A 26,211-nucleotide genomic window follows, 5' to 3' on the forward strand; every position below is an offset into this window, starting at 1 on the left:
ACTGTATCTTGGAACCCCCAGTCTTGTCCCTATCCTGCCTTCTTGCCATGCTTCACTACTTAAGAAGACATCAGAGGACTTCCCCTGATGATTCTATGTATTTCAATGGAGTGGGTAAGTTGGATTTGGGGCGCAAATTACCAACAGTGGTTGAACAGGTGAGGGGACTTAAAAAACCAAACATGGGTGAGTTGACAAGTCTGTTAGTGCAGGTTAATGCATGCAGTCTTGTAGCTAGCCATTGTTTGCAAATATAAGAGATTTTCCAAATCCACTTTTTTTGGATTCGGACAAATCCTGAATCCATCACAAAATATTTTTTGCTGAATCCAGAACCCTAAAATTTCTGAAAACTTTGAAATTTAGCACCATCCATTGCCTTGTAGTCTAAGGTCACAGGACTATGCATCCCATTTATAAGTTTATGAAGTTTAAACCACTAGTCATCACTATGACTGCAGAATTGTCTCAAACATACAGAAAGTGCAGTTTGGCCAAACGGTCTCATTGAAGGTACAATCGAAAACAGAACTTGCTATGGAATCTTTTGAGCCCTACAGATGTCTTACTTCATGTACCATGACAACTCTGCAATAAAGTATATGGTCAGACAGAAGAGAAAAATAAGCATATTTAGGGAGAGAGCAGGGTATTAAATTGAATCTAAATTCATAGAAATAATAGGAAACAGATGTCTCCTCTGTCTAGCGAATAGAACAGCTGCCATTTTGCCAAGTGTATTAACTATTAAACTGCCCAAAAGATTTGTTCACACTAAATATTGCACAACATTAAAGTGCCCGATTCTATTAAAAAAAAAAAAAACAAAAAGAAAAACCACAAGCCTGGTTAACAAGTATTAATAACAATTTTGTGAAATGTTACATGCCAAAACAACATGTTCAAGCAGGATGAAATTTAAAATGCAAAAATTCTCAACTCCCCCTGCAGAAAAGTGGAACAAATGGGAGACTTCAACAAATATTCTCCTATAAATCTTACAAACACAGAGTCATGACAAAAAGTCATGTCTTCCACAGAACAATGGGAGCACATGGAAGGTCTGATCCTTCTCCAACTATCCCCAGCACATTTCCAAGCTTACATCAGGCTGTTTTTCAGCTGTCTTCCTAGCCATGATACTTAAAGCACTTATGCCATTCAACAGTTTTTTCAGCTATCAAGTTACATATATTTTTTTCTGGGGATTAAACTGCCAGCCTGAATTTTTATATTAGTAAACAACTGCAAATTCAACCTAAAATCAAGAGAGATTTTTTTTTTTAATATACTCCTCTCACCTATCCTTTTAAATATAACATTTTTTTTTAAGATTTACCTTTGTGGTATAATTTAGCCTTTGTGAACAATTTACTGTATCAACCAATTCATATGCATTTAGAGTGAGTTCAACAAGCAGAAAAAAGGCATCTCAAAAACAGGAATCTTATGTCACTGTGCATGATCCCTTGCATTTTGCCTGAAAATGAGCCCCCATCATATGTTTGAACCTTACACATATGGTTATAATAAACTTTGCTGAGAACTATATATGTACAATTTGTTGTCTTTTGATCAGCATTCCCATGGATGAGCCCATAGGTAAAAGTGGAGACCATTTTCAAGCATATAACAAGCCAAAGTAAACATTTTCTAAATGGGTGAAAACAATTCTGCAGTTACAACAGTGACTAGTGGTTTAACTGTCTTTATAAACAAAGTCTCATGACTTTAGTCCATGTTAAAATGAAAAGGGATTTGGTATTTGGCTGAAAAAGTAGATTCAGTGCATAGACAGACAAGATAAACAGATTTAGCTAACAAATGAGTGTGTTGACTGGAAACAGTTTGGGCAGATCAGGCAAGTTTGGGCCATAAAAAAAAATTCACCCTGGGTGTGGGTTCTAAGAATGACCCCTTCCTTTGGTGATTTAATAGTGCTGACCCCAACTCCATGGTAACCCACACCCATATATGATTCATGCTAAGTACAGGTCATAAAGTATCATAAAAGATTCAGGGTGATTTGGGTGCAGGTTAAAAAATAGCAAGTTAGGACTGAACATTTTTTGACCTGTTCATCAACAACTACAACAAACTCAAACAGAACCAAAAGATAATAAATGTTTTTTATTTTCATTATGCTTCTTAATACACTGTACTAAAAAGTCCACTGTGTGTTATACTTGCTTGCTTTAAAGCAATACCAAAACCTGCTGTATTTAAAAAAAAAACAAAAAAAAAAAAAAACAGGTCTAACTCATTAGAGAGACTGGTTGCTGCAAGTTATTAACTATGCTAGTGTACAGCATCCAGATTTCTTAAATGCTATATATTTAGAGCTTTTTTCTTGTAGCTATCTTTTTACACAGTTGCTACACAAAATCTTGGTTTCAGAAAATGATATTCTGGGGGAAGTAGTTAAGCCTGTGTAACAATGGATCAAGGGATGGAGTCATGATGGTGTTCATCTTCAGCTACAATGTGGCAAAAGGAATACACCAGGCATTTCAAAATTATGTCTTGAGGAGACACCCAGTCCCTTCTCATACGCTGAATTAAATGTTAACACAATTCCATATTTAGAAAGTAATAACAAGAGTAAAGAATTAATCCCCTTAGATTTTTTCTTATTTGCAGACCTCCATGTATTTTAAGCATGACATGCCTGTCATATAAATTGTGTAAATATGCACTCTGTCTGCAGCTCTTTCAAACGCCATTTACCATAGGTATGAATTCAACTGCTTCTAAGTAATAATGTGGCGAAACAGCCTTAGCATGAGCCTTTAGGGCTGTGACACACGGGGAGACTAGTCGCCCGCAACAAATCTCCCTTGTCGCGGGTGACTAATCTCCCCGAAATGCCATCCCACCGACGAAAATGTAAATCGCCGCAATTTCTCCAAACCGCAGAAGTTCTCTCTCAAGGCATGTTCCATGAAATTGCGGCGCTGCGTATGCCATCCCACCGGCGATATACATTTTTGCCGGTGGTATGGCATTTCGGGGAGATTAGCCGACCGTGACAAGGGAGATTTGTCGCGGCCGACTTATCTCCCCCATGTGCCACAGCCCTTATAGGTTAGGGATACCCATCATTTAGTGACATGGGATCTACTTTTAGTAGAAGGGCTGTGCTGCATTTAACCCTTTAAGTGCCAGCCGAATTCGTCATTTCGGTTCCCCCCAGTGCCAGACGTTTTTTAAGCATTTTGTACTCATTCGCTTTAACAATGTTTTTTGGTAGGAAAACCTCCATGAAACTAGGGAAATTATATATCGTTTTTTTCGTCACTAATTGGGCTTCGACATACATACCAAATTTTATAACTTTTCTGGAGATATGATGTGTATTTTGGGTGAATTATGTAAAAAAAAAAATAAAATTATGAAAAATTTCTGTATATTTTGAGTTTTTTTTCCATAGAAAAGTTAATTTTACACACTTTTTTTTGTTGTTTGTAAAAGCCCTGATACTCCCAAGTCCAACGATACCAAATATGTGGTGGTACCCCACAGTTCCTGTCCAGAAGTAACCCCCAAACGAAAGAAATACTTTGTACAATATCACACCAGAACAAAGCGGAAAAGCGCTTGTAACAGCATAACTTATATGTAAATCTAAAATATCCCCTCATGTTTGGTATCTTTAGAAACTACAGACCTTCAGGTTTCTAGGTGCAATGTAGTTTTCACTCAAAAGCCAAATACCTTTTGTCAGTGCATTGTGAAATTTGGAAGTTTTTTTGACTTTTTTTTTTTTCTAAAACGTAAACTTGGACGCATGATCAAATGTGGAAAATAACCCCCACAAACTATATATTTCTGAAAAGTGCACACCTTCAGCTATTCAGAGACACCACTCTCCTCTTTCTACATGGAAAATTGTGGCCGCAGTCCCTTGCAGAAGTCAGAGCATTGGTCAGAAATCAAGGAAAAAACAGACACAAACCTAGATTTCTCCCCAAAATCTCCATGGCAACTACCAAAAACTTACTAAACATCAATCTGCAAGTTCCCCTGAATAAAACGATACCCCATATGTATGGGTACACATAAAGACGTGGCCACCAAATGCCCCAAAACAGGGGCAATGCATAAGGGCAATTTCAGTTGAAATTTTGGGGGCTGCGCTCTATGTGCACTTCCTGCAGTTTTTCAGTGTTAACCCCCCCTACCTGTAAAATAACCCCCACAAACTATATATTTCCAAAAAGTGCACACCTTCAGCTATTCAGAGACACCACTCTTCTCTTTCTACATGGAAAATTGTGGCCACAGTCCCTTGCAGAAGTCAGCGCATTGGTCAGAAATCAAGGAAAAACCAGATACAAACCTAGATTTCTCCCCAAAATCTCCATGGCAACTACCAAAAACTTACTAAACATCAATCTGCAAGTTCCCCTGAATAAAACGATGCCCCATATGTATGGCTGCACATAAAGACATGGGCACCAAACACTCCAAAGCAGGGGCAATGCACAAGGGCAATTACAGCTAAAAATGTGGGTGCTGTGCTCTATGTGCACTACCTGCAGTTTTTCAGTGTTAACCCCCCCTACTTGTGAAATAACCCCCACAAACTATATATTTCTGAAAAGTGCACACCTTCAGCTATTCAGAGACACCACTCTTCTCTTTCTACATAGAAAATTGTGGCCGCAGTCCCTTGCAGAAGTAAGCGCATCGGTCAGAAATCAAGGAAAAACCAGATACAAACCTAGATTTCTCCCCAAAATCTCCATGGCAACTACCAAAAACTTACTAAACATCAATCTGCAAGTTCCCCTGAATAAAACGATACCCCATATGTATGGGTACACATAAAGACGTGGCCACCAAATGCCCCAAAACAGGGGCAATCCATAATAATGGGGCTGCAATTTATGTGCACATCTCAAAGCTTTTCAGACAAAATTGCCCCTTACCTGTGAAAAAAACCATATAAACTGTAAATTGATTAAAAAAAGACAACTTCAGCTATTCAGAGACACCACTCTTCTCTTTCTACATGGAAAATTGTGGCCGCAGTCCCTTGCAGAAGTCAGTGCTTTGGTCAGAAATTAAGGAAAAACCAGATACAAACCTAGATTTTGGTCAGAAATCAAGGAAAAACCAGATAAAAAACCTAGATTTCTCCCCAAAATCTCCATGGCAACTACCAAAAACTTACTAAACCTCAATTTGCAAGTTCCCCTGAATAAAACGATACCCCATATGTATGGGTGCACATAAAGACGTGTCCACCAAATGCCCCCAAACAGGGGCAATTCATAAGGGGGGGGCTGTGCTCTATGTGCTCTACCTGCAGTTATTTAGTCTAAACACCCCCATACCTGTGAAATAACCCCCACAAACTATATATTTCCAAAAAGTGCACACCTTCAGCTATTCAGAGACACCACTCTTCTCTTTCTACATGGAAAATTGTGGCCACAGTCCCTTGCAGAAGTCAGCGCTTTGGTCAGAAATCAAGGAAAAACCAGATACAAACCTAGATTTCTCCCCAAAATCTCCATGGCAACTACCAAAAACTTACTAACCATTAATCTGCAAGTTCCCCTGAATAAAACGATACCCCATATGTATGGGTGCACATAAAGACGTGGCCACCAAATGCCCCAAAACAGGGGCAATGCATAAGGGCAATTTCAGTTGAAATTTTGGGGGCTGCGCTCTATGTGCACTACCTGCAGTTTTTCAGTGTTAACCCCCCCTACCTGTGAAATAACCCCCACAATCTATATATTTACGAAAAGTGCACACCTTCAGCTATTCAGAGACACCACTCTTCTCTTTCTACATGGAAAATTGTGGCCGCAGTCCCTTGCAGAAGTCAGTGCTTTGGTCAGAAATCAAGGAAAAACCAGATACAAACCTAGATTTTGGTCAGAAATCAAGGAAAAACCAGATAAAAAACCTAGATTTCTCCCCAAAATCTCCATGGCAACTACCAAAAACTTACTAAACCTCAATTTGCAAGTTCCCCTGAATAAAACGATACCCCATATGTATGGGTGCACATAAAGACGTGGCCACCAAATGCCCCCTAACAGGGGCAATGCATAACGGGGGGCTTTGCTCTACCTGCAGTTATTTAGTCTAAACACCCCCATACCTGTGAAATAACCCCCGCAAACTATATATTTCCAAAAAGTGCACACCTTCAGCTATTCAGAGACACCACTCTTCTCTTTCTACATGGAAAATTGTGGCCGCAGTCCCTTGCAGAAGTCAGCGCTTTGGTCAGAAATCAAGGAAAAACCAGATACAAACCTAGATTTTGGTCAGAAATCAAGGAAAAACCAGATAAAAAAACCTAGATTTCTCCCCAAAATCTCCATGGCAACTACCAAAAACTTACTAAACCTCAATTTGCAAGTTCCCCTGAATAAAACGATACCCCATATGTATGGGTGCACATAAAGACGTGGCCACCAAATGCCCCCAAACAGGGGCAATGCATAAGGGGGGTCTGTGCTCTATGTGCTCTACCTGCAGTTATTTAGTCTAAACACCCCCCTACCTGTGAAATAACCCCCGCAAACTATATATTTATGAAAAGTGCACAGCTTCAGCTATTCAAAGACACCACTCTTCTCTTTCTACATGGAAAATTGTGGCCGCAGTCCCTTGCAGAAGTCACGCTTTGGTCAGAAATCAAGGAAAAACCAGATGCAAACCTAGATTTCTCCCCAAAATCTCCATGGCAACTACCAAAAACTTACTAACCATAAATCTGCAAGTTCCCCTGAATAAAACGATACCCCATATGTATGGGTGCACATAAGTACATGGCCGCCAAACCTGAAAATGCATAATATTGGGGCTGCACTCTATGCACCCCTTTTTTTTTTGCCTGCACCCGAATGAATGGAATACGCTCGGGTGCAGGCACATGTAGCCGATATACGCATGAAAACGCGTGAGAATGCAAAGTCTCGCGTTTTCATGCGTATATCGGCTACATGTGCCTGCACCCGAGCGTATTCCATTCATTCGGGTGCAGGCACAAGTAGCAGGCGTAGGGCTGAATTTTCGGCAAGCGTTTTTCCACTTGCTGAAAAAATCAGCCCTACGCCATGTGTGGCATCAGCCTAACCCTTGGCAATAGAAACTACCAGAACAATCTTAGCACCTCTGGACCTTTCTAGAACAACTGAAATCAAATGAAGTTAAAATGGAATAAAACCACTAAAAGCAATCAAAGAACAATAATTGCAATGAAATCGGTGGTCAGAGCCCTGGATCCACCAATGTCACTGCAAAAGCAACCTTTTTGGGGCACTAAATACACAATAAAGAACAATGCAAAGATAAAACACCATAAAATCAGTAAATTCAAATAAAAACCAACAGAAGAACAATTATTGCAATGAAATCGGTGGTCAGAGCCCTGGATCCACCAATGTCACTGCAAATTCAGCACCCAATAGCAATACAAAAGTTATAGTGCAATAGAATAATTCAAAAACAGAAATCAATTATGAAAATGCAAAAAAAACACTAAAATGCAACCAAATAAATCAGATAATTATAGAGCAAGATCAGAAATAAAGTTTTAGTAAAAAAAAAAAGACTGCCAGAGAAAGCAAAGAAAGAAAGAAAAGAAAAGAAAGAAAGAAAGAAAGAAAGAAAGAAAAAAAAAAAAAAAAAAAAAGTGTAAGTGTAAGTGTGTGTGTAAGTGTCTGTGTGTGCTTGGGAAAGTTGTAAATAAGTGTGTATGTGTGTAAAAGTGTAATAATGACAAAGATAGAAGAAGAAATGGAAAAAAAAAAAAAAAAAAATTTTAGACAGTTGAGATAGAAATAAGCAAAATAAACAGTGGTTAGAGAGTTGTAGTTCAGCTTACACAATGCAGGCAGGCGATCAGGGCGACCAATCTGGCAGGAAGGCAGCAGGAAGGCAGCAGGGGGGCTCCAGCAGTCTCACGTGGCAGCAGAGTGAAGAGGCGACGGCGGGGGCGGCGACAATTAAAGGGACAGCAGTGGACACGTCATCAATGCGTGTCCACTGCTGTCATTGGCTGAGGACCCGGATCGGCGGCACTGGGGGACCCGGATCGGGGAGTATGTCCTCTCTTGCTCGTTGCCTAGGGGGTTGTGCAGGCTTTACAAGCGCTGCGCTGCTTTAAAAGCAAGCGCAGCGCTTGTAAACCCATTAGTGCTGTAGGACGTAGATTCTACGTTCTATGGCACTTTGGTCCCTTGGTACCTAGGACGTAGAATCTACGTCCTATGGCACTAAAAAGGTTAATTAAAAAACACCCATGCCGCAAGTACAGGTATGGGACTTCATCTTCCAGAATGGAGTCTATGGGATATGGCATTCCCGAAATTAAGAGTTTTCTAGATTATGGATTTCTAAATATGAGATACCTACCTCAACTAAACATTTTAACTAAAAGTACACTGCACAGTGGAATGAGTTTGACCACAGAAATATACTGACAGTTTATTTGGGATTCTGAGTTTCCATGTGTATGGTGCAGGTGGGGATTATTACTACTATAAATTCATTCATGCCTATCAACACGTAGCAATGTTCAAAACAAAATTACTTTTTTGACGTTAGTGAGCGGTCTGCTGACAAAATACTCAAAACAAACAAGTTTTACGGATATGCAGTCTGTGTAAATATTGCATAAAAAGTTGCAGCGTAATTATGTCCAAACATGCACCAATATTTCATGCAGTACTTTTTTGTTACTGAATTGCATGGACCAAATGCACACATTTAGAAATCAATCTCTGGTGCGATTGCACTTAGATGCTAAAGTCACTTATGAGTTGAACTTTAAAAACAATAATAATCATCCCATCTGAATTTTCTAAAACTATTTGCAGATTCACTTTACATGTAGAAAACATCTCAATTTCAAAATCAGCTTTATCTTTTACTAAAGAAGCAATGGCTACTTGTTGCTCTATTTATGGTGTTAGATATGGGTACACACTAAATTAAAGGAAAAATGCAACTTCTAGACATATTTACATGGAGGCTAATGCTGATTTGCACAAGCATTGCCCAGTGTTCCTGCATGGTTCTACCAAAATGAGTTCAAAACATTGCCTTCAGCAACTTAAAAAATCTAATACTTGTCAGACACTTTTTTTTTAACATTAAAAAATTGCCCCCAACCACAGCAAAGCAGAAGTCTTTGCAGTACCAATACCATTAAGAGGCAGTACTGAATGGCATGAAACTAAAAAGGAGAAGGCATCAGACACTGAAGTAAATAGAGCACTGGGTCACTGCACAGTCCTACTAGTCCAGTATAGTTCCAGAAAACAGCTTCTACACAATCTCCCTTGAGGGCATGAGGGTGAAACTCACTTTTATTATAATATTATATAATACATGTTAATAATGTACCCCCTGCTGTAAAGTAGGATGATATCAGAAGTCACCTCAAAGTTCTATGACGCAACAAAGCAACAAATTTTGAAAAATCATTTGGACAATATTAACCCGTGAATATGGCAAAGCTATGATATACAATGTACTGGTTATTTGTACTTAAATATATCTGTCTTTACAAAGGTAAAAAGCAAAACCAGAAAAACAATCTGCATGCTTCACCGACCTCTGTATCATATAGCAGAAAAGGTGGTTTCCATCTACTGAGGAACAGGATTTGGTTGCTTTAAAAAGGACATTGTAATTTACTTTGTACTTCTTTCTTACTTTTTTTTTTTTATTATTTTTTTTTTTTTTAATGTGCTCTAAAATAAAATTGAATAAGGACAAACTATTTGAAAAATCATGCCTATTATTACTTACTGCCAGATAGTCTGACATTTAATAAAGAATGCTGCATTGCATAAAGGGGAATGAATAGCAAGCTTATATTATCACTATATTTAACTAAGGGCCCAGGTACACTTCGGTGCCATAACGATCCCTTCGGCAGAGGCTTTTTGCAAAGTCCACCTACCACCGATCCACGTGTGTCCAATTGGGAGCTTGCCATTCAGAAGTATTCAGAGAATGTAGTGCTGTACAGCAGAATATTTGCGCACTTTTTAAAACTGCATTTAAGCAGAATAAAGGTGGCCATACATGGGAAGATTTGCTCATTTGGCAAGGTCTCCTCATAAGCCTACCTAAAGGTGGGCAATAGCTGGCTAATGCAATCGCTTGACCCTAGGCCGGCATAGGCATCATCGGACAGAGGACCACATCAACAAACCGATATGGTCCCTGATCCGATGGAGAATCAAACCTGCCCAAATTAATATCTACCCAATTTTAGGCCAGATATCGGTCAGTCAGGGCAGTTGGGGGGTGGGGGGTGTCCATACATGGGCAGATAAGCTGCTGAATTGGTCTGAGGGACCAGAATCAGTACCTGAAATCTGACTGTGTATGGCCACCTTAACTTGGGTGCGCTGGGTCCCCCTGCAAAAAAAAAAATCTTCTGAGAGGGCCTTGTGGGAACAGTCCCTCCACCCCCGACTCCCCCTTTTGGCCTGTTCGCGTCACACATACAGGGCTGCACTGCTATATTACAGGTCAGAGAGGGGGGAACTCCATGTCTGCTGTATAGCTAGTTACCCCACTTCTGTGTTTTACAGCAATGAATGGGTCAAAGCTAATTCTAAATAATCAATTCAGCAGTCCGTGTGTCTGATGGGCAGAACACACACACACATATATATATATATATATAGGGATGCACCAAATCTTCCATGAAGGATTTGGCAAATCCCTAACTTAAACATACGGTAATATTACTAACTGCCATTTGCAATGGTAGAAAGAAATTGGTCATTTCAGTAGTCGTGTGGTCTAAAGCAACACGATTTTAAGGGATCAGATCAGTGACGTTACGACTCAAACCCCTGTCCCCCTTTCCACATCCCCTCTCTCACTGCACAATGACGCATCTGCCCAGATGCATTTGCATTTAAAATTCCTATTCCAGTCCACCCTCCTACCAGAGAGCTGGTGTTGAGCAGAGATTTAAATGCACCACTGGAGGAAGCAGAACCTGCAGTCCGGGCCCCCCTGCCCCGACCGCAACCACGGGGATTGCTTCCTCTATTATTGAACCACTGGATCCCTTGTTTAGCCATGCACTTGGATTTGTTCAATATGAATCCTGTAGAGGACAAATCCCAAAATAAATTAGAGATTGTGTTTATCCCTTATACATATATTGACTATATAGATGGCAATATCTCTTTCCTGTCAAAGCCATGCACTCCACAGAAGGTTTACAGAAAGGAATGAGACACCCATTGCTCATAACCTGCATGCATGATTGCTAAATAGCACTGAACCCTACAGCTGACCTACTTTTAAGGCCATTCACAAGTCACAGAATGGATATAAAAGAAAACCATTCAAATAGAGATATGGGATATCTTACTGTACCATTACTCAGAAAGCTCCAGAATTCCCATGTCCTATTTAAATTACTTTGTTACATATACTTAACTACACTAGCATGTGAGCAAAACACTTAATGATCTTTTAGGGCTATGGCAGGAAGAATGTTTTGTTACCAACACTTAGGGCAGATATATCAAAATGTGAGTTTAGAGCTTAATACATAAAAACAACCACAGATACCTTCCAACCAGGATCACTATAAATGGCTGGTGGTAAAAAATATGCATTGTGTAGTAGGGCTTCAGATAGTTTGTCAGCCAAGCTGGAGAAGGCTAAGCACAGGCAACAAAATCTTCTGTTTGCCAATACCCTAAATTTTAGCAGCCATAACAGATCCCATACTTTTCTGTCACAGAGACCTTGGGTTTGATTCTTGCTAATTAATCTTGTCTCAAACTCTACAGTACAAGGACTTGCTGTATCTTACATTGTGTATCATGGCTCTGTGCACAATTAGTAAAAGGTCCATGTCCCAAACAGCTATAAAACATAAACCAGCTGATCAAGTATATAATGAAACCTACCTAAATCAAAAAATGTTTGAATCTAATTGTGGTTGTGTGTATATTCTTGACAAAAACATTTACATGGTATAGGGAAAAAAATATCTACTGAGAAAGGGACCCCATTCTTTCCCTGCTACCCTCACCCAGATTTTATTATAGGTTTTCTTACCTATAGTATCAGTTCCCCCTCCCCTTTGTACCATGCTTGCTATTACTGGGGCTACCATCTAGCCAATACTTTCCCAGTGCAGACAGTAGAAATGATATATTTCTGGCTGATAATACATTCTCTAATAAGAAAGAAAGATATAGAGATAACAAGGCTGCTATTTCTTCCAGAAGAAAGGTTTCAGCAGGACTGTATGGCTAAAAGGGGCAATAACCATGTGTTCAAAAATTGCTGTAGTTAGAAAAAGTGCAAATTTAAATCACTTGGAGAAAGTGTCACGGCATCTGATTTTTGTAATAAAAAAAGGGAGGATTTGAACCTCCCTATATTAGACAGTTATCAGCTTGAGTTCACACTGCCATCAGGAATAAAAGCAGGGAGCCGATATGGCATCAGGTTGCACATGTAAGTGGGGGAGAGAGAGCTGGGTGCCAGCTGCCAGACAGCCTGAGGTTTAGCAGCTCATGAACCAAGGTCATTTGGAGAATGTTAGAGAGAAAGTATGTTTTTATCTGCATATATTTAACTAATACTTTCACATTTAACAGGTCTTCTGATGCATTACTAGCTAGATAGCCTTATATACACCTATGCAAACATACTCCATAAAGGGGCGTTTTATGGAGCAAACTGTTAAATAAAAAATTGTATAGCAGTTGTCAGCACATGTACAGCAACAGATGTGCCTTTATTCAAATGCAGAACTTGAATTAGACAACTTTTTAAAACACTATTGTCAGATGGTGTGATGGTCTGGCAAATATGAAGCATTCAACAGTTCTGGCCAAGCCTTGAGCAACTGCATTTATCACCTGCTGTACTGCAACAAAATGAATATGACTTGTATACTTAAGGGCGAAGATTAGTCGCAGTGACGTTTCAACCATAATGTCGAATATAATGGGCGCCGTTGCGACTAATCGCATGCGCATTTTCAAAAAGTCACGGCGACTAATTGCCCTGTGTGTCTTCGCCCTTATTAAGTTAGTCATACACCAGCCAATAAAAGCTCCTAACTTGGCCACTCCATACCAAGTCAGCAGTGCACTGTCCCTTTCCGATAGCTTGCCCAGCAGATTTCTACTGCATAGGTTAAAAAACCCTGTTGGACGCAAAGGGCATTGGCATGTAGATATGATCACTTATATAAGCCTGCAGTATGATTAGATGACCCAATCTGGCCCAGTTTATGTGTGGCCAAATTAAAGCACTAATAAAGAAAATTTGTTATACAGGTATGGGATTACCTTATCCGGAAACCTGTTATCCGGAAAGCTTCAAATTACAGGAAGGCCATCTCCCATAAGACTCCATTGTAAGCAAGTAATTCTAATTTAAAAAAAATGATTTCCTTTTTCTCTGTAATAATAAAACAGTAGCTTGTATTTGATGTTTAACAGACTTCAGATATGGTAATCTAAATTATGAAGAGATTCCTTACCGGAAACCACCCAATGTCACAAGCATTCAAGCTAAGACATTCTAAACCTGAATAACATCATACATATAAATAAAGTTATTTTCACCATTCCAAGAATATCTACATCAATACAACTTATTTGGCATAGCAAGTCCTTTGAACACACCGCCAGCATTTTAAAATGGTTTCTAGGCAAATTTGGTCATTAGTTCTTTGCGGTGTGAGAACTGTACTTAAAGCTGTACTAAGAAGATACAAGATCATCTCAGAAATTCATGGACAATTTAAAAAAATGCAAACTGTTGTGCAGCAATTCCAACTAAAGGAATTTTATAGGGTCTCTTACTTTTCAAATGATCTGATCACTTTACATTATACCCACTTTTATATACTGCAAACAACCAATGACAAAGTTTCCATATAACTATTTGCATGTTGTGCCACCACTATAGGATATGACAAGCATTATTTCTGTTTAAGGAAATCCAGGTTATAGGGAACAGACATCCATCATTTCCAATACAAATTTGTTGCAAATTTTCAGCGGTTATAAAATTATTCCTACATATAACTGCTATTGAAAGCAGTAAGCTGTCTGCCCATTTCTATTAATTTGTCCAGCTGGTTTTGAATTTTGAATTATTGAATGCTTGAATTGAAATAGCAAAAAGCAACTGATACACTGTTTCAAAAGGCGTAAAAGCAGCAGTGCAGGTAGGAACAGGGACATAAATGCTGCTTTCATTTGCAATCACGCATACAAATAACCTTTAAACCACTGAAAATGTTTGCTGAATGTATAACAAAAAGTTGCTTAGGACTTACAATTTCTTTCATTAGGCAAAATTGCATTTTTGAGTTCTAATCCCCTTTAGTTTTACAGATAATTGCAATATGATGTTCTCATTTTGAGGTTTGCTGCCTATTTAGTTATGTGTGCTTATGTGCCAGATGCACTTTTCCTTGTGCTGCAGCCTTCAGTAAGTGCGGGTTGCCATGATAGCCTTTACTCCTGCAAGACTTTTGTTTGCAGACGAATTCAAGCCAGGGCCAAGCGCCAAGGGTGTCCGTACCTGCACAAGCACGGCCGTACCGTGGGCAGGGGGTCCAACTCTGCAGGCACAGCATTCCCAACTTGCACGTGTAGCCAGGCCTTGGCTGAGCTGGCAGGCAAAGCCACTAGTTGCCCTCCTTTTCAGTCCTCCCCCCTCTCTAACTTTCTTTGCACAATCCCCCTCCTGTCCCCGCCACATTCCTGCCTACCCGTGCAGCTTCTAAGGGTAAATGGTATCTCACCTGTCTTTGATACCTCTTCATCCCATGTGTCCACAACTATTTCTCCACCTCTCTTCTCCTCTGCTCCAGTCTTTACACGCCGAAACTCCCGGGAACTGCCATGATGCAGCGAGGACAAAAAGCAGAACGGCGCCGGAAACAGCCGAGGCCTCGCTGTCAGGGGGGATCCGAAAGGAGCCGAAGCTTGCCGAAACCCAAGCCTTAGCGTCAAAGGAGACCCGACAGCTGACGGAAATAACCGAACGCCCTGCACCGCGACTACGAAGTGGAAAACCGAACAGCTTCCGAACTAAAAACTTGATGTCATGGAATAAGCCGAGCTTTGGCGACAACTACCGAGTACTCATAGCGACCAATTCCCAGGTTGCTGGCGTCACATAGTACAGTAGTTTTGTATGATTATGTGTTTGAGTGCGTGATTGAATTCCGCCCGAACAATAAAGTTGTATTTCTGAGAAACCGGACTTGTACAGAAGGGTGTTCTGTGAGCTGCTTGTCGTGCTGTATTATAGCGTATATAAAGCCTTTGGCTTTTAAAATGTAATTCTTAAAGGAGCACTGTCTTTAAAAATAATTAATTTTTTATATTATTTTTTATTCACAGTAGTTATATTCTGTAACAATAGAGCAGATCTAGGCCAAATACTACACTGCTGATTCTTGAAACAATGTAGCAGAAACCAGCTGATTAACACTCCTGTGTAGAGCCAGGCAAAGCATTGTGGGAACTGGAGTCTTGGTTTGAGGAGTGCTACATTTTTAGCAGAATCAGGACTAAAACTCACCATACACGGTAAGATCCGCTCGCTTGGCGAGATCGCCAAGCGAGCGGATCTTCCCCCGATATCCCCACCTACGGGTGAGTGATATTGGGGGGCTTGAAGTTAAAAAAAAAAATAATCCGATCGTTTGGCCCTGGGGGGCCCTGCCCTCGTTTCTGCCCCTACACGGGCAGATAAGCTGCCGAGTTGGTCCAAGGGACAGATATCGGCAGCTTCTATCGGCCCGTGTATGGGGACCTTAACAGTACAGGAAGTGACAGATACTGTGCACCACTAAAATTGCAATTATAAATGTCATTAAAAATTGTATTACATTTTTAGCAGGGGTTTGCTTTGAATTACATTTTCTTTACTTAGACATCATTTTATATTTGGATCACTATCTCTTTTCATTAATAGGCAGTGCCAGATTTCCAATATCTATGTCTCTATGTGGGGCTGAGAAGGCCAGCAAACATAAATAATTATTATGTCCACAGTATTCTTTTAGGCTATTTGTAGATTGTAAGCTCTTTTGGGCAGGGCTCTCTCTACCTCTTGTATCAGTTACTGATTGCTTTATATGTTACTCTGTATGTCCAATGAATGAAACCCACTTATTGTACAGCATTTTGAAATATGTTGGCGCTTTTTAAATAAATATTAATAATAATAAATGTGACACGGGCGCTGACCTCAGCCAAGAATCAGCCCCAACATTGACATTAGCTTTCTTCTTTGCCTGCACCCTAAGCCAATGTGTTGGCCTAGGTGCAGGCAGGGCCGGATTTCTTGTCTTGTCGCCCCGAGGCCGCTCCCGCAAGTTGCGCCCCACCTCCCTTCACAAGTGCGCATGCGCGAACAACGGGTCACTGCGCACATGCGCGGAAGGCCACACTTGCATACGGAACAGTGGGGAGAAGTCCCCATTGCTCCGTATGGGAGCAAAATTTAAGATTTTGGTGCGGCGGGGCGGCATGCCGCCCCCAAATTTGTGCCGCCCTAGGCCCGGGCCTTTGTGGCCTCTCCACAAATCCGGGCCTGGGTGCAGGCACACGTGGCAGATACTGGCACTTAAACGCAAGAGTTTGCATTGCAATGTTTCCAGCTGCAGGCAAAGAAGAAAGCTAGTGTGACAGTTAATAGGGTGGTCCCCCAAATACTCAGCGCTTCTTGGTGGAGTTCTTTGAAACCAAATCTTCAATATGGTATAAACTGTGTGATCGTGTGCTGCCTCCTCATAAGAACAACCCTCCCTAATTTAAGTACTGGGGCTAATTTTCATTCCTATTTTTTAATCTTTATCCATTTACTTCACCCACTGTAAAGCACATATGGTATAGTGTATCCTTTATAAACATATATACAGTATAAGGTGCCAACGTATTTCAAAGCACTATACAATAGATGGCTATATACACAAATACTGACTGAAACAGAAGATAAAGAGGGCACTGCTCGTTACAGCTTACAATCTAAAACGGGTCTGATTCATTAAAAAAAATATTTTGTAGTTGCTAAATTTCTTGTGGTTCTCAACCTTCCTAATGCCGTGACCCTTTTATATAGTTCCTCATGTTGTGGTGACCCCCAACCATAAAATGATTCCTAAGAGCATCGGAAATATGCGTTTTCCAATGGTCTTAGGCGACCCCCCAAAGGGGTCGTGACCCACAGGTTGAGAACTGCTGTTCTAGAAGTAAGCCGAATCAACAGTTTGGAACACCAACTGTTCCTTGTCTTTGGATAGGATGATCTTTGACAAAGTTAATTTTTAGGGAGAAGTTGGAATTTCTGGAGCTGGAAAAGCATCTAACAACATTTGTGGTTGCAGTAGGTTTCGAGAGTGCAAAGTTTCATTGTATATTAATGCTGCTGTATTTCCCATGTACCCTAGTTAATTATGCCTCTCTGTACGCCCAAGCGCACATTTTACATATGCCATGCTGTCTTCGAGGTAGGAGAGCGGGCAGGGAGTATGGATTTATATGGGAGTGGGGGGGATGTGTCAAGGTGAAAGGGGATGTGTTAGGGCAGGGGGCCTGGTAAGTTTGCTACTTTGCACCGGGCCCCTTTGAAGATTTTTTTTGCAGGAGGGGCATGGCACGTTACGCCACTGCCCATGCACCAACCATCTAAATGCCAGCCTCTGTAGGAGTGTATGTAACATGAGGATAGACAGGAAAGGGCAATTTAGTGCAGCCAGCCTGTTTAGCTTTACCAGTAGTATGGTCAGCACCAGATTAAACTCAAGCAAAAAAAGCAATTAACATATAAGGATGGTAGTTTATGCTCTAGTCTTACTGTACCAACAATAAAGTTTAACTATATGCCAACTATAAAGTTTGCTATAGGTCTAGCCATGTATATCAACCATCAGAAGGCAGCATTTACTAGTCACTGGTTTAAAAGCAAACACATCTTGCTATGGGATAGTGCACCTTGGAAAAATTTGTGCCTTTTTTTTTAACAAATTGTGGTATACCGCTGAAGTTGTGTTGTGTGGGTTAAAAGTTATACCACAGGGTTACTCACAGGTTATGGAAAGATCAGGTCGAACCAACACTTTGGCTGATCATGGGCGGGTGGTCCACCCACAATGCTAGTACACTCCAATTCTTCCTCATTCTGGTTTGTTGATCTTATTGATCTTATCTTATTGATATGTTCAAGTCTGCCCCGCCTTCTTCAGTGGAAATGGAAGGGGGTGGTGTGGGCTTATAAGTAACAACACTAGCCTGGTGGTTTTGGTTTCAGGTTGGGATAGGGTGAGTTAGAATCAGGTTTAGGCTGATGCCACACGAGGCGTTTTTACACTGCGTATTCTCTAATTTTCTCAGCGGCTGAAAAACGCCCGATATCATCATCCATAGAAATAACTTGAAAAGACTCGAAGCAAACCACACAATGCAGAAATACGCTAGAAAACGCCTTAGCACGGATTTTTCAAGCGTTGGCTGAAATACGCCAGTATTTGCACAGCAAGCTATTTGCTATTTCGCACTATTAGCACAATGGAAACGGGATTTGCTACGTCACCAGTACTAGGCTGAAAAACGCCATAGTCAGGGGCTGTGTGGCTTGTGCGGTGTTTTGAGGCTGAGAAAAAAGCTGGTTTGGCCCACTAGGGATGGGACCCTGGGTTATTTACAATCACAAAAAAAGCAAATGGCACTCAGGGCTACAAACAAGGGAAAACCCTTAAAAAGTTTATTGTGGAGGTGATAAACTTTTTAAGGGTTTTCCCTTGTTTGTAGCCCTGAGTGCCATTTGCTTTTTTTGTGGTTGTACTGGTTTTGGAGGGTGCCGATCCCTCCAGCAGTGTGCACCGGGCATATAATTTTGGAGTGCTAGGGTGTGCGGATAAGGTCTCTGTGGTACAACCCTGGGTTATTTCCCAGTGTCCTGTAGGCCCAGTCCAACCCTGCTGAAAAAACCACAATAAACCACGAATTAAATAAAGATGGTTTTAATTTGCTTAGGACAGCTCCCGTTAACTTCTACATGACCTTTCTGACTGTATTTTCAAATTTTACTTTTATTACCGTTTTGCTGGCCCCAGTAACTAAACTCACCTCATGGCAGCAGCGCCCCTGTCCATCAGCCTTAATGATTCCATTGTTTCTTTGGGAAGCAGTCTCCAGCACCATTTTTTCTGCCAAAATATCTGCCACGTGTGTCTGCACTCACAATGGTTTCAGGTGCAGGCAAAAGAAAGCTAATATCAAAGTTGGGGCTGATTACAACTAACGTACATACTGGGCATGTGCAGGGAGTCTGCATGTTCATCCTGTCTCTGTGTGGGTTTCCTCCTAAACTTCATTAAACAGACTGGTTAAATTGCTTATTGAAAAGGTGCTGTGTAAACATATGCCCACGGGTACACTTCCACTGATGGCCAGCCACCACCACTTACATCTGCTGCCTCGCCGATGATATCTGTCTTCCTCCGCCCTGGTAAGAAAAACTTGCCTGATGCACACACCCACTCCAAACTTTAGGGTTACAGGGCCTAGTGGGTGCATGCCACTAATTTACACATAGGGTAATACCAATGTGCATTGGTAGAAAAAATGCAGGCAGAAGTAAGCAGCCCTGATGCATGATTTTTGTTGGGCTTTACTTTCCCTTTAAATGTCTTTTACAACCATGCTTTTATGTGTGTGTGTGTGTGTGTGTGTGTGTGTGTGTGAATACAAGGAAATTTTATTTTAGCATTTTTCACATACTTTTCAATTTATTGATATACTGCTTGAGGGGCAGAGATCTAGTTTCTTCCAGTTTTCCCCTGTCTGTTACAAATGGACACAGATTAAATCTTAGAAATAACTGAACCTTTTACTTATATAATAGAACTCTGCAGAAGTCTAAACTTTCCTTTAAAGGGGAAATTTTGAGAAGTCATATAAAGCACTAGCACAGTCATTCTCTGATTAGTATATTCATGTTATCAGCTCTTTTCTGTCATCAGCATTAACTGGTTTTATAGAATTGTGTCCAAATCACAAATCTAGAAGTTGTAGAGCAAGAAGCAGCAGCTTCAGAGCACCAGTAGAAGAGAAGGAAAAGACTGTAAATAGTCACAGCTATAGGGGAACCGTAAGCTTCAGTGCCATTTATTATACTGCTCTAGATAATGCATTATAGAATCCCAAGAGCTGGTATTATACTGTCTTAGTTAGTCTTTGAACTATTGCAGTTTGTTACAAAATTCTGCCCCTTGCAGAGTGCCAATATACATTTTGTGGTTATTGCTCTGTGTGTTTTAAGCTGTGGGGAAATACTAATATTTTGCCAAGAAAATGATTAGAAAAAATGGTTGCTGAAGTAGAGTTGTACTGAGCCCTAGAGTTAAACATTTAGAATTGAAGCTTCTATAAGAGAATGAACATATGATTTAAAGGAGATGCCAACCCTAATTTTAATTTCAGTTTTACTGGATAGGGCGCCTTACCGCCACCTCAACCGCATAAGTGCCGCTCCCTCAATGTCCTCCTACAGCCTGCACCACCGCATTCTTTTCTTGTCCGATTCCCATGTCACCCGGCGGCCATTTTGCCAGGTGACGTCATCAAGTGCGCGTATATGTTCCATGCGTGCATAGCCCCTCCTGCCTGACCTCTTGAAGGATTTTAAAAAAAAAAAACAAAAAAACTTTATTAACAAAACACTGTTTAGAGAAGTGCGCATGTGCACCATGGCAGGCAGACAAGCAGAATTCTGAAGGGAGGGGGGAGAGGGAGTTACAGAGCTTTGCAGAGGGAGAAACATCAAGCTGTGAGGCTTTTCACTGCTAAAATTTTTGGTTGGGGGGTTGACATGTCCTTTATTAAGGGCCCTTACACATGGGTGTTTTACCTTGCGTTCCCCTGTGGCAAATTGATGCGTTCTACCTATGAGCTTGCTTGTGCCCAAATTTGTACGGTCCCAAATGGAAGAAATGGCTGTGTTTCTTCCTGCATTCCCTTGTGGTGGAATGCGCAAAGGATCAACCACAGGGTACGCAGAAAGAAATGTCTATGTGTAAGGGCCCTAGCAGTGTTTCTCTAGCTTGCTTTTCACAGTTGAAGGAGAACTATAACTATAGTAGGGCAGAAATGTTGCACATTATGTTTAGGGCTTTTGTACCAGCCCAAGGCAACCACAACCCTTTAGCAGGGAAGATCTGTGCCCCCAAAGATACCCCAGTAGCTCCCCATCTTTTCTGCTGATTCCCTGCACATGCTCGGTGCTGCTGTCAGTTACTGAGCTTAGGGACCGACTCAAAATATACTGTATATATAGAATATAAATGCCACAATATAAGGCTGATTAGTAAATAATACAGTTTATTAGTATGTGGCAGCTCTGAAAGAAGTGCAATTAGCACCAGAATTTAATAATCAGCCCTGTAGCAACAGCTTATATGGCAGACAAACCTCATTTGATTCTTGAATTATAACACTAATTATGTTGGTTTGAAAAACCCAACATACTGTTCTTTGACTTCAGCTTATTCTTCCACTTTTTCTTCTTCTTCTTAGGGCCCCCCATTTTCTAAACACTACTCCTCCTACAGTTTTAGGGGTACAACTCCGCACTTCACCCTATAGTAGAGCAGGTTGCTTGTGCTTTTTTAAGTGATCCTGCCCCCCCCCGTCTTTTTGTGGCGCCGCTCCGAACGCCCCAATTTTCCCATTGACTTTGGAAGATTTTCAAACTGCTGCCACTTTTACAGCTTTGAAGCTACACCCCCCAAACTTGAATAACATAATCATGGGGTCACTCCAAATGAAACACAACATTTGTTGGATGACCCAAAGTGGGTGGGGCCAACAACAGCCAATCAAATGTTACCCATTGACTTTAATGGGGAAATTGAAACTGCTCCCAATCTTACAGCTTTGAGGCTACACTCCCCAAACTTGAATCACATAGTCATGGGGTCAGCCTGAATAAAAAAATATGATATTTGTTGGATGCCCAAAAGTGAGTGGAGCTACGAACAGCTAATCAGATTTTACCTTTAGACTTTCAATGGGGAAATTTAACCTGCTGCCATTCTCACAGTGTTAACACAAGGGTTCCCAAACTCTACACAGTTGGTCACAAGGGGACTGCAGTTTTAGGTTTGAAAAGGAGGGAGGAACCACCAACAGCCAATCAGATTTCACCTATTTAATTTTATTGGTTTAATGCCAGAGTCCCAAAACTATGCACAGTTTGTCATTGGGTGACTACGTACTCGGTCTATCAAACTGAAGGTTGATAAAATGAGCTTTGGGAGAATAGCTGCATGCTCTTCATAGAACTTAACTTCTTTATAGAACTTAAATGTGAGTAAAGGTAAGATAAGGAGTAAACTGAAACCTTATGATAAAGTAAAGGGAGGCCATACCAAATTTTGAAACCAAAGAAAAAGAGAAGAGTCGTATGTTATATACCAATATGCCAACTGTTCAACTTGCCAATATGCTTAGCCATTCATATAAAGTCACCTTTAATTGTTGTTGCTGTAGTAACTACATGTAATGGTAAAACAAAAGGTTGGGCATTGATTTATTGAAATTCTGTAGTAAATAAATATATACTATTTATTTAGATAGATATTTAGTAGATTTTGAGTTATGGATTTATTGTAAAATCTCCTGTGAGGTTGACAGACATATTATAAAGGCTTACTTCTGCTTTATGCATATAAAGCTGCTGCAATATCTCTACTGTTTCACAGAGCTTGGTGCCATGTGAGTTTTGGCTGGTTATTCCCTAAATTACACAAGGCTATGTGCTCATGCTGCCTCCCAGAAGGGGCAAAATATGAGTGCCTCAGAGCAAGACTTTGGTATATGGGACCCCCTTAAGAAAAAAAAACTGGCATCATATATAAGGCACCCAAATATTTCATGACCCACGCAGTATCCAATTGATTGGCCAATAGGCCAAACTTACAGATTCCATACAAGCGGCCATGCATGGTATGAACACCTCTCTATTGCTCTGTTTGTTTGAGCTGACAAATTAATATCAGAAACTGAAGAGGAGCTGTGACTCCTATTTCTTAATCTCCCATCATATCTTACACTGACAGATATGGTACATCAGTAGATTAGGTTTTCACACAGGGATGACCAACAAACAGACCAATAACAATAGCACAGGATATCGGTTGTGATCATTAGCCCTTCATACACGTACTGAAAATTGTACAAAACAATCCCGTGTGTATGGTTCGCTTTAGAACCAAAGGGTCTCTTTTGTGTCCCATTATTTAGCAGTTCCACCAACTGTACCTACCGACAAATGTAAGACTAAGGGGCCCATTTACTAAACAATTTTGAGATAATTTCATATTTTTTCTAACTTATAGCACATTTTGGAATGTATGTGAAAAGTTTGGTAAAATTCCATGAGTGTTCTGTGATTATCGTTAAATTTCCACGAAAAAAAATGTACTTTGCGCAAAGAATACGAACATTTCGAAAATTTGTTAATGCTTTGGTTACACTTTCCTCGGGACTATTTTTTGCCAAGTTTGATCTGTCGAGTACCATTGAGTCCTATGGAAGGCTTCCAAAACCAGACATAGAAGGTATCAAAGCCAGAAAGGTTTTCGTGACATAACAAACTTTTCGGCACAAAAATATTGTTACTTTCAGAATGCAATTGCCATATTTTTGTACAAATGATAAAAGCATTTTCGAGACATTTTAGAACTTAAGAAATTATTGTGGTTACTCCAAATTTATACTATATTGTATAAGCCCAGAAAAAACCAGATTTTAGTAAATGTGCCCCTAAGAGTAAGGCTATGCGGAATAATATGGACATAGTACAGTGGAACATCAGCAGCTCTATAAAAGCCATGATAAGACCTGAAACAGCTTATACTGTATGTAAACAGAGATGGAGAATTTTCTGAACAGTCATTACTTTTTATAAATATGAAGTAATCATTTTGCCCCATTAATTCTCTGAATTTGGTCCACATTTTGCAAGGGTCTGAAGTATTTTAGATCAGTGCTGTCCAACTGGCGCACCCCCCACCTGTCTGGCTGCTTTTATGGCTTACCTTTGTGTAAACTTTAAATGGTATCAGTACTGAGATTAATTGGCCCCCTGCATTGTTCACACCTCAGATTCAGGCTTTAATTCCCCTGTACTGTTCACACCTCAGACTCAGGCTGTAGGAACAGTGCTAGCATTGAGTCACTGTATGTACTGTGTATGACACACACAGGCAGCATAGGGCAGACAGAGCATGGCACACACAGGCAGTATAGGGCAGACAGAGCATGGATCACACAGGCAGCATAGGGCAGGCAGAGTACTACCTGTGTGTGCCATACTCTGCCTGCCCTATGCTGCCTGTGTGATCCATGCTCTGTCTGCCCTATACTGCCTGTGTGTGCCATAATCTACCTGCCCTACCCTGCCCTGCCTGTGTGTGCCATACTCTGCCTGTCCTATGCTGCCTGTAGGAGGTGGTTAGTAGTTGGAAATAGCCATTAAATGGCCCCTAAGGCGTGTAATTATGTGCTGGGGGTTGCCTTGCTATGCACAGGGGAGGAGGAGGCATATGGATTTAAGGGTGTGTCTTAATGACCTAATATAATTCTTTCACATATATATGATGGTTGATGTCCCTGCAGTAAGCACCAACCAGTTGGGTTTTTGCTGCGCTACCACCATTAATGTGGGCATGGTCTTGTGATAACAACTGGCTTCCATTAGTGGCCCTCTACTATATATTCTAGAGAAATGCAGCCCTCAGAACAACAGACGTTGGACAGCACCGTTTTAGATCATCAGAGTGCTTACTGGTATGTATTTGTGGCTAATGAATACAATCTGTGCATGTCTGGTTATGGCACAAATTTGTGTGTATTTGTATGTGTGGAAGTGACAACATTCAGTGAGGATATGAAGAAACAGAAGGTGGCTTTGCCAGTAGACTCCTTCAGCTGGGTACACCTTAAAGCAGGGGTCCCCATCCTTTCTTTTTCATGAGCCACAGTCAAATGTAAAAAGACTTGGAGTGGAAAGCTTAAAGGAGGCTTTATTTGGTAGTAAATCTTTTTTTATTCAACCAAAACTTGCCACCAAGTCAGGAATTCAAAAATAACTGCCTGGTTTGGGGGCACTGAGAGCAACATCCAAGGTGTTGGGGACCACTGGTTGGGGATTACTGGCTTAAAGGAACAGTAACACCGAAAAACAAAAGTGTATAAAAATAATTACAACATAATATATTGTTGCCCTGCACTGGTACAACTGGTGTGTTTGCTACAGAAACCCTACTTTAGTTTATATAATAAGCTGCTGTGTAGCCATGGGGGCAGCCATTAAAGCTGGAAAAAAGGAGAAAAGGCACAGGTTACATAGCAGATAAGCGCTGTAGAATATAATGCGATTTTATCTGTTGTATGACTAGGTAACCTGTGCCTTTTCTTTTTTTTTTCCCAGCTTGAATGGCTGCCCCCATGGCTACACAGTAGCTTTGTTTATATTAACTACAGTAGTCTTTCTGAGGCAAACACACAACTTTTACCAGTGCAGGGCAACAATATATTATATTGTAATTATTTTTATACACTTGTTTTTTTGGTGTTACTGTTCCTTTAATACTTCTTATCCAATCCTTATATATATGGGTGCTTTAAAGCTCTGGCACACGGGGAGATTAGTCGCCCGCGACAAATCTCCCTTGTCACGGGCGACTAATCTCCCCGAACTACCATCCCACCGGCGAACATGTAAGTCGCCGGTGGGATAGTACACGCTGCGCAGGTGATTTCGGCAAATCGCCAAAGTTGCCTCGCAAGGCATTTTTCGGCGATTTGCCGAAATCACGCCGCCGTGTGTGCCATCCCACCGGCGACTTACATGTTCACCGGTGGGATGGCAACTGATGGCTCTCGGATGGCAACTCGGGGAGATTAGTCGCCCGCGAACAGGGAGATTTGTCGTGGGCGACTAATCTCCCCGTGTGCCAGAGCCCTTAAACGTCCCATTTTCACGTAAATATTACACATGCAGAGACAGAACCAAACCAACACAAATGTGTTTTTTAAAATGCTCCATGAACCATAGACCCAAAGATGAGAAAGTTATGGCAGTCCAACACAAGGACTTTTAAAAGGAAAAGGTCACATTACCAGTGAATGAGTTAGTGTGCAATGA

The 26,211-nt window shown here is 40.8% G+C and overlaps 1 protein-coding gene across 3 annotated transcripts in view; it reads right to left on the bottom strand.

Annotated features, from left to right (window-relative positions):
- The window catches only part of pik3r2 (phosphoinositide-3-kinase regulatory subunit 2), a 53,413-nt gene extending 38,136 nt beyond the window's left edge, over positions 1–15,277 (bottom strand). Inside the window, exon 1 of one of the 3 annotated variants that reach the window (XM_004910981.4) lies at positions 14,792–15,277. The gene's annotated coding sequence lies outside the window, so the exon portion shown is untranslated. Of the gene's footprint in view, positions 1–14,320; positions 14,343–14,568; positions 14,683–14,791 lie in introns of those variants that run through there. The other 2 variants (XM_002934809.5, XM_031905196.1) reach the window with 2 other exon arrangements.
- Between the last annotated feature and the right edge of the window lie 10,934 nt (positions 15,278–26,211).

The sequence above is a fragment of the Xenopus tropicalis genome, chromosome 1 (assembly GCF_000004195.4).
Source record: "Xenopus tropicalis strain Nigerian chromosome 1, UCB_Xtro_10.0, whole genome shotgun sequence".
Classification (NCBI taxonomy): domain Eukaryota; kingdom Metazoa; phylum Chordata; class Amphibia; order Anura; family Pipidae; genus Xenopus; species Xenopus tropicalis.